A 12,583-nucleotide genomic window follows, 5' to 3' on the forward strand; every position below is an offset into this window, starting at 1 on the left:
AAAGATGAATGTAAGTTACAGTAACATCAGTGAATTTGCAGGGAATTTTCCACTTAGAGATGTGCTAGATAAATTAGTCTCTGTGGAGTAAAGAAAGGAATATATTTTTCATTCCAACTTAACTAAAAGCCTTACCTAGAAATGTAATTCTTCCCTTTTTTTTTCCTTCTAACCCTTGCCTAGATACTGTGAATTAGTACTATTGTCTAACTTCACAAAATAGAAAGTATTCCCTGTCTGAAAGACATTCAAAACACTGTGATGAAGTTAAGTAAAAATAAAATTCCTTGTTGACTGTTAAAGTCAAACTTACATACAGACAGCTATTGTTATTAATCACTGAAGGACAAAATACCTCAGTTAAAGAACTCTAATGTGACGTCCTCTCTGCTGGACTGCAGAAGGAGAGCTTTCCCTGTTGCAATGAATACATTAATAATTTATGTATTACAAACAAACTTGTGTTTATAACTTCTAGACAAAAACTTACCGTAAAAGCTTTGAGAGTTAATTCCTTTTAGGAAATACCAGTGTAAGCACATTTGGCAATTTCAGCATTAGAAGATGAAAAAAAATGCAGAGAACTGGACAGTGAATATACTATTTAGATTATAAATTTTGAATTTGCTCTGAACTGTGTTAGAATTGTTTTTAAATTGAAAGAGCAAAGTTATTGCTCAACAAGTGGTTACATGCATAATAGCCATTCCTCTGTATAGTCTTTACAAGTGCTGCAGTATATTACTGTTGGTGGTAGTGCAGCTAGGTGAATAATGAAAGCAAGCACTAAAAACTGTATAAAATATATATAGACTTGGCAAATAGAAGGAAAACGTGATAAGCAGGCTGTGTGTCAAAATATAAAAGAATTCATCATATAGGAATGTGCGTAAAGTGTGTAAAACTCTCTAGAACCTTTGCACTTTATTTTATACCAGTACAATAAAATGCATTACTAACTACATTGTGTATCAACAGGAAAGATCCTAACTGCCCTGGAGGCTTGTGCCAGTGATCTGCATATAAAGTGCTCCACAACAGCAGAAGGAATGTTAATAAGATTTCTTGCGAAGCATTCTGTTTTATGTTTTCTGGTTTCAATCTTTCAATATCACCTAGTAGTTAACCCAAGACATTTTGTAAGAGTCCTGTGGAATCATAAAAGTTAACCTCAAAGAGTGGAAAAAGCATCTGTGGTAAATTTAGCTCAAAGGGTCATACAGTCATGGGACCTTTAGTAACAGTTGGCTCTGTCACTGTGCAGGTCACAAGTCTATAGAAGTAGACATAAATCAGGCATCATGTTGTGAAACTTTTTTGTTCTTTAAACAGATGAACAGGTCATGAAGAAAACGAAAAATCATGTGAAATAAAGGTGATAGGCTATTACAGAATAGCTGGCCATTTTAAACATTTTTTTTTAAGCTTGCCTGATTATTTATTATTGATAAATATCATCATTATTCCCATATCAATGAAGGAAAACAAAATGAAAAAAACCAAAGCTTTTGACTAACTGGTTTCACAATACCATACTGGAATGGAATATTCAAGGACTAATTCTGCTGTGTCACACAGTAGATATGTCAGGATGGTTTATTCTCAAAAGCATATCAGTCAATGTGCTGTCTCCTACTTGTAGTTAATAGAAATATAACTATATAAATATATATAAATATACTGTACTATATATAGATAGTAAATATAAATATGTACTATGGTATAAATATACTACAGTATATTTATATGCTATTTATAGAATAGTAATATGCTAAATATTACTAGACAATATTAATACACTGTAATTACAGGTACTTACATAATTAAGGTAATTTTTTTCAATGTAGATGCAGGAAAAAAGTCTGATGGAGATGCAGATCTCCAGTAGAAGTAAATACTAACACCTATTGATAACATGATTTCTTTTTTTGGTCTCCTCTATCAGGTCCTTAGAAATAAACCCCAAGTGCCTGTCAACTTCAGACCAGGTGCTATTATGGAATATATATTAATTAGCAACAAGAAGCCAATGGTGTTGCATCCATATTCCAAGCAGTCAAATCAGATCCTGTCCTCAGGTAGCAACCTTGGAAGTGTATGCTTCCTGCAAAAAGGAAACTACCAGTAGGAGGAAGAGCTCACAGTCCTCCAGGGTATGTGAGTTTTATGTGAAATTCAGAAATTGACTTTGGTGAAGCTAAAAAGAAAAAAAAAAAAAAAAAAAAGGGTTTAGAAAATGAGGCATAAAAAAGAGTAACAATAGCCAATCAAAAAACCCCTTAATTTTTCATCTAGATTAGTGTACCGCAAGCCATGTACAAAGCAAAATCCAATTGCCTGTGACTTCTCAGCTCCATCAGTGGGAAAAGATTTATGCAGGGAAGCCAGGGACTCCATAGTGTAAGAAAGACAAATCTTCTCTGGAGAAGTTTCTACAGAACCTATTAGATCAGCTTTGGCAGTTAGCAATAGCTTCTAATTAATACATAAACCTGTTGTGCTACTATTAATATCAACAGCAGTTTTATCTGAGATTTAAATAAAGATAAAAGCATACCAGTCCACTGTGCTCACAGAAGATGACACAGCATTTACGTTAGGCCCCAGGTCTTGGTATGAGGTCAAATAATAAAAACTCACAGTTTCTCATAATTCAGGAATTAAGAGAGAGAGAAAATAAGAGAAATTAAGAGAATAAAGAGAGACATGGCCATTCCACTCTGATAGCAATGGAAAATTGTGGTATCAATTAATTAGTTGTTAAAATAGCCAGTAAGAAGCCATCAGCAAGAGAAGTAAATGAAACTTCTCAAAGACATAAGAAATCACAATATCAGATCCAAATTCATTATAAGAGCTAAGACTTACATATCAGAAGGTGGAAATGTCTTTATGTTAATTGGAAGCATTCTTTTTTCCCAGAACAGTATTTTATAAGTAAGAACTACTGTATTTTATGTTATTAAATCCAAAATGCCAAGTTGCACTTCACGTACAGATAAATATTTAAAATATTATAAAAAAGAAAAATACAAGCATAGTCATTATTGTACACTGCATGTTTATAAAAAGATGTGCATGGCTTTACAGATGCATGTATAATAAACAATATATACATATAAGCATTTATTTGAGATGTGCAACAGGCATTTGTAGCATCTGATTTGTACATGTAATTCTGTAACTTCAAAAAAATCGTATTTATTTTCCTTTTTGTAACGCTTTTTCACGGGTGGCAGGAATAAAGGCTCTCAAACTGAGCATCTATTAGTATGCCATCACAGTTAAGGCAAGTGTTGACTTCATTTCGAAAATAAAGAAAAAAAGATTTAAAGTTAACAAAAATACTAAAAGATGGAGCCAATCATTGCTGGTAAATACACTAATAATAAAAGCAGCATGAAAAGCAACAATTTTTTTTTATCTGTATGCATCCATCACTCAGGGTTTTGGCTGTATAGTTAAGCTGCCTCAGAGAGAAAAGAGATAGAAGTATTTAAAACACCAATAGTAAAATGTGTGCAGGATTCAACCCACTTTAAGGATGCCTGCATCTTAGTTGATCATCTTCAAATTAGTAACTAATGAAATTAAACCAGTGTTACATTGGACAAAATTGAAAATTAAAATTAATTGGAAAAAGCATGGCTTAGGGAACAAAGTGCAGGACTGACTCTACTGTTCCATGCTTGGGAAAATCTTGTCTTGAGAGTATGGAAAATTTGCTTAAGCATTCTGAGTTTTGGCTTTCTTGTTTGTAAAACAGATAACACACATTATCCTGCTTGAAAAGCAGTTGGACATGAAAGGGCTCAAAACACACAGTAGTGCCAGGTTATTACTGCTCTTGTATACAAGCTGAAGAAAGAGATTCACAATCTTCCTTTTAAAGACAATGTGAAAAGCCCCTGTAGTCTGGTAAGACTTGAGTTTAACATTGTAAGTTAAACCTGCAACAGCTGATACCATTTGTTTTGTTTACTGGGGTGAAAAATTCAGGAATTTCTGGCAAATATGCATTGCTTTAGGACATGTATGGACACTGGCAATGTATCAAGAGAAACAGAATCCTGGAAGCCTAATATGAAGCCTTAACACGTAAAGAGTGACTGGACTCTTAAAGTATGTTGTTTGGAATGCACATTAACAAATGAAAGGTATACAACAAGCTGCTGCTTCTTATGTGCAATCTTAGTTTCATCATAAATTTATTTCAGATAGGATTATTAAAGTATCTCTGAAATCCTGGAGCTGGGCTCATTCACTCAGGACTGTCCCCAGCACTGCTTAAGCTACTATTGCATGTGGTCTTCTACACACTTTGTATCTTTATTTTCTTCATATATGCTTGCCAGTTTACATGTCTATATGAAATAGTTTTCAATATACAAAGAATATGCACTGAGATCCAAACCCAGGCCTTTTAATTTCTAGAAGTCCATACTTCACAACAGGAAATATTGTCTCACAAGCTAAGCACCATACCAATTAGTTTTGCTAAACTGTTAGTTGCACAGTTCATCCTAGCTCATCCACAGCACTAGTTTATCCTCTTACATCCTGTACTGATGAACAAGACTGAAGGACAGAATGATTAACAAAATGTTCTTATATTACCTGCATGGGTTGGTTTGAGAACTAGTAATGTAGATGTAGGTTCAGAATAGACATCTTTCAATAACAATCACTAAGCCAGAGAATCAGAGAAGGAAATTTTTGACCCACCAGAAGATTTTGCCACTGGTCACCATAGCAAATGTTTTAAAAAATATTACTTTGTAGGGTGTTGACGGAATGCCAGGGAATTAAACTCTAGCATTCATCTCTAGGTAACAGCGTATTCTCTTTTGACTGGAGCAACTTTATCAAGGAGGAAAAGGTATACATAACTACGTAAGTAAAATAGCTGAAAAATGTAATAATAATTATAGTTTAGAATTCTGAAGAATAGAAAAAGGCAAACCAAGGGGCACTGAAGAAATACAATATGTGTCATTAGTGTTTCCTTTCTATATTCATTTACATTTAGCTGCCTGGCATAAGCTACTTGACTTACAAATAAGTATGGTTTATTTGCTCAGTGATTACAGTGTAAATAAAGTTACTACATGCTCTACTAAGGCTTTACCCAGACTCAAGAGTGCAGAACTCCTTATAGGTAGCACGGCAAAGAGGGTCTGATGTGAGGATACCCTATTCTGCCATGATGCCTTGCCAGAGGATACTCCATCTCAGCACCCTTTGAAACTGCCAGGTGCTGCCGCCTGAGCTGTACCATGAGCAGTGAATGAGGCGTGTCTTTGGGAGAGGCCTTACTATCCCTCACTCTCACAGAGCAAAGCCAGGTTCTTGATATATACTGAGCTTAAAACGTGTCCCTCTGTCTTTATTTGGGCCCAATTTTCATTTGATTTGGTCAGTTAGGCAATTAGAGATTACCAAATTCAGTATTAACTGACCACTGCTGGTCTATATAGACTTGGTTGCAGAAATAAATCTTATCACAATAGATCTAGTACCTGTGTAAATCTTCACTGCTAGAGATTTAAAAGAGAAAATTTTTAGGAGTAGGAGAATATATTTTTCTGAAAAACATTAGGTTCAAGGAAAACAGTGTGAGCTCAGGCTACCAGCTATGGCTGTGGTCTATTGTTACGTCCAGCATTAAGGTTGGAATAAAGGATACCTGTTAATGTTGGACTAATATTGGATAACAGTGAATATCCTGAAGTTAAATACTAGCCCACTGGAAGACTTTGGACTTGAGCTGAGCTAAGGCTGCTCAGTGTGTTGGGCTGTTTTTCTCTTTCTTTTTTTTTTGAATCAGACATAAAAAGTCCTTCCAGATACTCAACCATCTGCGTGTTTTTATATATATATATATATATATTTATATAAATATATATGTATTAAAACTATAAAAATATGGTCTGTATTATAAAAACCTAGTCTTTTTGTCAGCTTTAGATGGACATAATGCAATAATTACAGCACTAATTATACTGTTGAAGGGAAGATCTATTGATGTTTCCATCAGCCCTTCCGGTATTTGACTATTTGCTCCCCACAAACTTGGTCTAAAATTTCTTAGCTAAATAGTTATTTAAAAAATAAACAGTGGTAAATCATACTTAAGTCAGTATAGAGTTAAGCAGTAGCTATGTTTTCCAAGTTCAATATGTCTGTCTTTTTGGCTAAAAAAAAGGTAAAATCTAAATTTTTTTTTCTTTTGTTAATGAAGCAGTGGCTACTAGTAAAGGCAAAAGAGAAATGTATTCCTTTCACAGAAATTTAATAAATAGGTCTGGTCCTGGACAAAGTTACTGCTAATTGTCAGGCTTACTACATTGAGAACAATGATATTTTGTATGATATAACCCCTTTCATCATCATCTTGTTCAGAAAAATGGGATAGTTCTACCAAATACCACTCAAACGCTGAAGTGGGAGATTAAGGAGAGATGTCTGGATGACAATTTAAGAATACCACCATTTCAAGAAGAGTACGTATATATTTCAAGAACAGAAAATCTACCACCATTTGAAGAAGACAAAACTTATATATTCAACCTGAAAATTTACACATCCATTTAAATTGTAAGTATGTTAGCTAATCTTATATATTTAAACATCCTAAAATTAATATGTTTCAGTAATGCTTTTTTTATCTTTCTGCAGGCAGTGAAGCAATCAACTTTTACTATCAGAAAGTCTTCCTGAAAAGAAATCTGAGCATCAGTATAATAGCACAGCTCTCTCTACAAAACAGGAGAGTGGATTTCCCCATGTTCTTCACTGGAAACGTGGCATCCACAGGTATTGGACCACGACCTGAATGAATCGACAGGGATATGACTCTTGTTTGGTAGAATACCATCATCCATACTTTTAAGTCCTTCAGAAAAATATAAGGAAGTAAAATTAAATCTAAAGTATTCATTATGCTACCAAACCTTTCTTGAAGAGGAACTGCACTGCTAGGGCATTTGTATTTCAAAAAATCCATTTGAATTTGTAAAAAATTCTCTAACCTTGCTTATGTCCTACTTGTTTTCAAGGTATGGAAAACTCCAAAGATTTAATCTAGCTGGTACAGGGAGAAGAAAGAAAAAAACAAGCAATTTATATGGACACTCAGAAGTATGAAATTTTCTTAATTTTTAACACAAAATTGTCAAACTCAAAACTGTAATTAAAAGAAGAAAGCTATGTGTTTAAAAATGTGGCAACATACTGGAGAGCACAAATGAAGGTTAAATTGAGAGTACATTACTTGACATGAATTATTCACTGAGAGCTAAACAAGGCACACTAAGTAAGGAGTTTTCTCACTAGCCCTGAGCTGTTGGAAGGTTTGGTTGCTGGTTTAAACTGGTCAGCTAGGCTCCCATTGCAGACAACTCTGATAGGTACTTGCTAGGGTAGTCTATTTCCACGATTCAGACATCTATTTTGAGACAGAGAAAACTGCTCCTCATAGCTGTCTATCTATCCTCCTGTGGACTTGGCTGTCTGTCTATTTTACACTAGAAACCTAGATTTTGGGTGATTAAAGGTGTACTCGATAAACCTTATGGTACCAGCCTAAAATCTATAACATGGTATTTTTTTTCCTCTTCCCTGTCTTGCTTGTATCAGTTGAACTGAATGCAGATAGAATTAAAATTTCTTTTTTATATAAATGTGGATTTCAAAATATTTTCATATTTGGCCTCACATCTTACCATAATTAGATTTCATAAGAGATGAACAATGTCCCAACACCACATCCCAGTCTATAACTAATGAGTAGCTAACATTGTTCAAAAAAGCTCCACCTCTGACCTCTCACCCTTTCCTCCCCAGAGGGGGGAAAAAGTAAAGTGATCAAAAAGAGTATATAAATATATATATAGTATATCAGCTATGTATACTACTTAAAACTTATGTAAGACTGACTTCTCCTGAATACCCAGACATCTGAAAGGGCAGATACAGTGTGTTCTCATGTTCACTGATTCTAAATTTCTCCCCAGTTTAGGGATAATTTATTAGTTCTAGCTGAACTCTTTATTTCATTTTTATCTGTTTGCATTTCCCTTATTAGACAATGTACCAGGCATAAGAAAAACATGTTGCAGAATAAATCTCAAAGAAACTGACAGCTATACTGACTGTTAAATACCACGAGAGATGACAATAGCCAGAAACTTCATGTTGTTGTGGATGTCTAAACTGCGTAAATTGGACGCAAGCATTTCAGTATTGACAGTGCAGTGCCACACTGGACATGGACAATGTGCATCTTTCCTCTTTGCCTTTCTATGAGTAAAACAGATACTTTCTGTGTCATCCAATTCCTGAAAATATGTCATAGCTCAGCATATTATATAGGTTCCCACAGAGGCATATTCATATGTAGGATGGCAGTTCTGAAACTAGCAAAGTTTTACTTGATACTGAGCTAGTGTTCTCCTTTCAGATACTCTAATGATAGCCTTCTAATATAGCAAATCAAGCTATTCTCTTCTCCTGATGATCTCCTTCAGTAGTTGATTAGCAACGCTATCTCTATTTTTAAGCATTGAATCCAATCTATCTAACTTCCTTCTAGATGTTTGCCTCTGTGTTAAACGGAGAAGAATGAATATTTAATTAAAAAAAGAAGAAAGGCACCAAGTCTCTCTCTTTCTTCACTTACTGTTTTTTTGGTTGTTTTTTTTTTTTTTTTTTAAGCAAAGGGTGTTCATCAACCTTACAACACCACATTTCCTAGTAAAACAATTGTCAATGTACAACTGCAATGGGAAGTACTACCTGTTCATTTCCTTTCTGTGACTGACATGTCTGCAAGTCCATTACTGATGTACTGCTTCAGATAATTCTCAATGATAATAAGGAGCAGTTCAAATAGATTAAGAGGCCTGGACTTCTATTCTTACCGAAGAGTACCTCTAAAAGGATACAGATAACCAGGAACTCTCAACTTGATATCTTTTTAAAATTTTACTTTCTCAAACACAATAAGACCTAAATTTTAATTTGTCACATCTTTGAAGAAATATTAATCTTTTCTCTCCACTCTTATAAATGAAGCAACTCACTTCAAGTAACTTTTCCTCTAAATAAAGTTTCCTTTAGAGGAATATGCTTTTTCAAGTAAAATAACATTTGTCATAGCTTTTTAGAAATGTTAGGCTTACACATTCTTCATAAGAAGAGCCCCATGGGCATGGTTGTTACCCACTATAAAATAAATTATGTCTCAGTTGTAAAGTACAAAAGTTAAAAAAATGTTATGTCAGTTATGAGTTTTGTCCTCTAGTCATAATTGGGTTACTTTAAACCTCACAGACTTTCAGTATTTAATTTGCTCTTATATCAAACAATGCTTCAAATGACCTACTCCTGGCCAAATCTTGCTTTCATTCTCCTTGAGCTCTGACAGATTTTGAAGCCAGAAACTACTCCCTGACTCTAAAAATTCTTTCACACTCAGCATCCTCCCTTCTTATATTTCAACTCTGCTGCCTAACTGAAATCCTATTTTCTTCCCTCAGTTTTACCCCACATCTTCTCCAAAGCAAATTCTGTAGCCCTCTGTTTTTGACATCTTTCTTATCCACTGTCTTAAATCTATTTTTAAACAGTTTTAAACATCAGTTTTATGCTGAGGAGCCATTATGTAGCCTTCTGTATTAAATTCTTAACTCATTTTACCTAACCATGGTTCTCATACCATTTTCTGATATTCTCATACAAGCAAAATGTTAAAACTGAGCTTTAAATAATCACTATCACATAGTTTTTTCTGTCACATGGATAGTACTCTCACTCATTCATGCTATCCTAAAATAATTTCAGCCTTGATCCTTCATTTGGCCAAACCAGGCTTGGTATAGCTGATTATTATTGCTTCCATTTGGATAATGTTTCTAAGAATTATTCTATTCAGAGTCCCAAAACATGATCAGATCTTTATTATCTATTCCCCACTGGACCTGGCTAGTATCACCACTTTCTAGACAAAATACTGCCATGTCTTTCTGGCTCATTACTTCAATAGAGTATATACAAATATATATACAAATATACATATATACAAATTCCATTTGTGTATGTCTGTGTATGGCCCCTTGTATGAAATTTGCATTTTCTATATAAATTCCATTTTCTTTCCTCTAAGACATTCTCATCTCCACTGTATCTATTAGTTTGTCACAGAGCTGACTTTAGTCTGATGATAAGGACTGACAGTCACCAATTTTTTGCTTCTTTCTCAAGTATTTTATGCTTTTCATGTAGAGCCTATGTACAGGAAAAAAGACCCTATCGTATTTCATATCCCCTCAATCTTCTCTTTTAAATTATTCCTCAAAACATTCTGTTCCTAGAATGGCCAGACAATGGCCATGTCTGACAACGGCTAGAGAACAGCAACTTGGATATATTTTGTATAAGCTTGAGTAAAATCCTAAACTTGCTGTGGCCATGGAAATTTTGCTACTTCAGTAGATCCAGTCACTTTGTCTACATTTTATGATCACCACCTCTTTTCCAAACACAGTTGTTCAAGTTATTTTTTTACTATCGTGTCATATTTATCTCACGAAAACCATGAGCTCTTTTAAAGAGTATGTCTATGCCACACCTTGAACCTGTTTCACACATGCCTGAAACCTGAAAATATTCGAGAAATTGGAAAAAACTTATGCAAGGGCTAAATTAATTTTAAATTAAGTCTGTGTTGAAACTGGTCACAGATACATGTAAAATTAGAGTACATGTATTAAATGGTGTTTGATGGTTTGCTTTGTATAAATAATGTCCTTATGCCAATAGAGATTTCTAGTATGCTGTAACGGAAAAGTATATTTAATGATTTTACAGAAATTTACAGTAAAAACTTCAGCACTTATTATTTGCAACTGCTTAATTTAAGCAGCATATGTAACAGAATGTGCTAAATATTGGTTGCTTTAGAGACGATCTGGGCTGTATTTCAGTGTGTTTGCATGAAACCTAGAAAAACTAGAGTCAGGCTTTTCATTCTACTGTCATCATTTTATATGCAACTTTGAAAGGTGGTTTGTTTGGTTTCTGTTACACGACACAGGAAGGTTAAAAAATAAAACATACTGAGATGCAAAGACCATTCTGAATTATTATTCTCTTTTAATTGTCACCTTAAATTACCTATGAAAATACTACAAAAAAGAAACTTGCTTAAGAATATGTGAAAGTATACATGAATATAATCGACTCATTTATAGAAAATTTCAGAAAGATTCAGATCTAGAAATATTTCAATAGTAAAGTTTTTTCTTTGATATCCATACACAATTTTAATAATTCAGAAAACTGTTATATTTGATATGTCAAACATTGTTAAAGCCTACTACTGACATGAAATGTTGACTGTAACAGTATCTTTTAAAATGTTGCATGCTCATGAGCACGTATTTCATAACTATTATCTAATTTGAGCTAGCATTCAAAATATACTGGCAGTTTTGCAAATCACAGCAAGCAGCACACTTCTGTGTCTGGAATATGAAGTTATAAACCACTGAAATTTATTTTTGCTGTTTAAGCAACTTCTGTATATGTAAATAAACTCAGTCCTGCAAAGTCATGTCCAGCTGACCAACACCCAGATAAGATGATATTTAAGAAGAGAAAAACTGGCTTAGATTTTTTTGCTCTTTTGTTTCTCTCCATCATGTTCTGTTATTTTGGACAAGAACACAAATAAATGATTTTCTTTTTCCTTTTACAACTGAAAAAAAGTTCTTGGCATGTAAACCACTTCTCAGTTAGAATGCCATTCCTGCAAAGATAAGGATGAGTTACTAGGACATTTTGCCTAAAAAGTTCTCCATCTCATACATATTGTGCTGATTGCAGTTGAAAGACTATGACTTATTCAATGTTTATTTTAAGTTGTATTTAACAGTGTTAACAAATTTAATAATTTTATGAACATTTGAGGCTTAGTTATCCCAATCTTTGCGGTCCACATTAAGTCCTCTAAACAGAGCATTGTAAGTTCCCCTAACACATGGTCTGCATATCCACTATTTTTCCTTCTAGCATAATAGCTCCCCCACGCAAGCCCTCTGCTGATTACTTGCTTTAGGACCCTTGGCCTGATGGTTCAAAAAGTTATCATTTTAGGGAAAGCTCTGGGCAGAAATCTTTCTTCTGAAAAGGCTTACACGGAAGGAGATTATAACAACCACTAATTCTGCCAATATTCTTTCTCAGAAAGGCACCTAAGGAAAATAAAGATTATAGAATCTTTCTAATCTTTAAAAAAATTTCAACTATCTAGAGAAAGAGAATAACCTCAAAACAGAAAAACATTATTTTAACTCAAGCAAATGAGAAACAATTTAAAAGCCACAGCTACTAAAATTATGATTGCAGTTCTCAGCTTTGCAGTTCGTAAAGGACTGATGTCCTCTTGTCTGAGGATATGCATATTTTTTTAATACAAGACCCCCTGCACACACAGTCCCAGTGAATGAAGTGGTGAGATCTGTAGCTGCCTTGCCTGACACAGATGTGTGCCTGGCTGGACACCACTGGAAGCTCAGAGGTC

At 34.2% G+C, this 12,583-nt stretch overlaps 1 protein-coding gene and 1 long non-coding RNA gene across 5 annotated transcripts in view; one reads left to right on the top strand and one right to left on the bottom strand.

Moving 5' to 3' along the window:
• PDE4D (phosphodiesterase 4D) overlaps positions 1-12,583 on the bottom strand; it is a 432,217-nt gene that overhangs the window by 158,101 nt on the left and 261,533 nt on the right. The gene's annotated exons all lie outside the window — the stretch shown is intronic.
• Positions 4,747-7,106, top strand: LOC116965517. The gene is made up of 4 exons (XR_004409419.1): positions 4,747-4,893; positions 6,403-6,597; positions 6,679-6,816; positions 7,059-7,106. It is a non-coding gene; the product is annotated as an uncharacterized LOC116965517 (long non-coding RNA).

This window comes from Tyto alba, unplaced genomic scaffold (assembly GCF_018691265.1).
Source record: "Tyto alba isolate M040663 unplaced genomic scaffold, T.alba_DEE_v4.0 Super-Scaffold_42, whole genome shotgun sequence".
Lineage (NCBI taxonomy): Eukaryota > Metazoa > Chordata > Aves > Strigiformes > Tytonidae > Tyto > Tyto alba.